Source organism: Chrysochloris asiatica, unplaced genomic scaffold (assembly GCF_000296735.1).
Source record: "Chrysochloris asiatica unplaced genomic scaffold, ChrAsi1.0 scaffold00372, whole genome shotgun sequence".
Classification (NCBI taxonomy): domain Eukaryota; kingdom Metazoa; phylum Chordata; class Mammalia; order Afrosoricida; family Chrysochloridae; genus Chrysochloris; species Chrysochloris asiatica.
This window is the reverse complement of record NW_006408890.1, coordinates 435,525-437,494: the sequence shown is the minus strand read 5'-3', so window position 1 is coordinate 437,494 and position 1,970 is coordinate 435,525.

Sequence of the window (1,970 nt, the reverse complement as noted above, 5' to 3'; positions counted from 1 at the left end):
GTCTGTTTCTGTAAAGATTGGTTCAGAGAAATCTTATGGAGCAGTTGGATTCTGTCCTTTAGGGTTGATATGTGGTAGAATCGACTTCAGGGCAGTGTGTTTGATTTAGGATTGATTATACTGGATAGGATGAAATAATGGGGTCAAAGATATTACCTACAAACATTGAATGAAATTAGTCCCTTAGCATTCACAGTTGGTCAGTTTTTGTACCAACAACAACAGTAACATTTAATTAAGTTAAGTGTTCTTTGCTGAGCAAAGTATTTGCAGCACTAATTTGAGTGGTATTTTTTTGTTGTTTTTTCCCTTCCTTACAGCAGAGTAAGGTATATCTACAAGAAATACACATAAGTAAGTAATAGTATGCCCTAGATATGTTTTAAAGCAGAGTCGGCTGCGTGAAAAACGAGCATTTACCAAAAAGTAACCACGAGCCCTTAAAGGGTTTTTTGGGGTTTTATAGGGATGATGCGGATGTGAATTTCATGTGGAGACTTATTTGCCTCAATCTCAAAATTTGCTGAGATGTCAGATTGCTGGGCTAAGAGGAACGTGGTGTGATTCAGGAAACTTTGTTGTTCCTGTTTTAACCCCACATCCTTTGAGACATCGGGGCTGCCTTTTTAGCTATCTTGATCACTTTACATGTGGGTCAAGTACGGTCTTAGCATTTGCAGACTTCACCAGTCGGGTGGGTGTTGAATTGCCGGTAGGAGCACATCATAAGGTGGTTGGATTCCTGTGTTCAAAATTCAGGTTTAGAAGTTAACAGACTGAAGGCAACCTCTGATGATGTTGTGGTTTTTCTGTGCTGAGATGAGAACTAGCAGTAGTTCATAGAACTGGGAAGATGTCCTCGTGGAACATTGTTAAAGCATGCTGATGGTGGTTGAGGGTTCAAACCCACCTACTGCTCTTTGGGAGAAAGATGAGGCTGTCTGCTCCCATAAAGATTTACAGCCTCAGAAACCCTATGGGGCAGTTTTACTGTGTTCTACAGAGACACTGTGAGTCTGAATTGTTTCCGTGACTACATGGGTTGATGGGTTGTCTTGTTTCTGGTTTTCTGATATTTCTAGCACACAGACACACCTACCCCCACCCTTCCACCTCTAAGGTGAGGACACCCTTCAGTTGAGACCAACCATTTGTGTTTGTGAGGATTCCATTTTACAGAAGAAAACAAACAAAACAAAGCATTTCTTATTCTCGGCTTAAAAGTATCGATTCCCCCTAAATCAGTTTAGAAATGTAATGAGAACTGAAATAAAACTATCTTTTGGGGCTGGGGGGGAAAATCGTATGAAATCGTCTACAAGAAATACACATAAGCAAGATGTAGCTTAAAAAAAGGAAAAGTCCGAGACTATAGAAAAATAAAATGTCTATGCTCATCTAATATTAACACATCATGGAGAGGTACAGTGTTGATTGGGGTTACACTGTGCTGTTTTGTGAGGGCACCTGTGGCATTGTACTTCAGCGCTAGGCTGATGATTGAAAGGTTAGCAGTTTGAACCCACCCTCTGATCCGCAGATGAAGGATGTTTCAGTGTGTATCTGTAAAGTTTTCAAGTCTTTCAAACCCTATAGTGCAATTCCACTCTGTGCTACACACTCCTTACGATTTGTCGGCAGTGGGTTTTTGGTTTGATGCTAAACTGGAATATGGGTTCGAAAGCAGATGATAAATGAAGAGAATATGACCCACATATATATAAGAATTGACTCTCTTTTGCAGAATGAAATTAATATGCTAAATCCGTAAAGAGTGGCAAATTATTCCATAAAAGATTGCAGTGAGAAATCAGGAGGGACAATAAAAAAATTGTGTGTCTCTGGTTTTTTGTTGTTGTTGTTGTTGTTGGGGGGGCGCAAAATAATTCCAGATGAAGAAATAATTAAACATAAAATATAAAACTATGCAAGTACTATAGGAAACAAAGGAATCTTTGTTTTATATATAT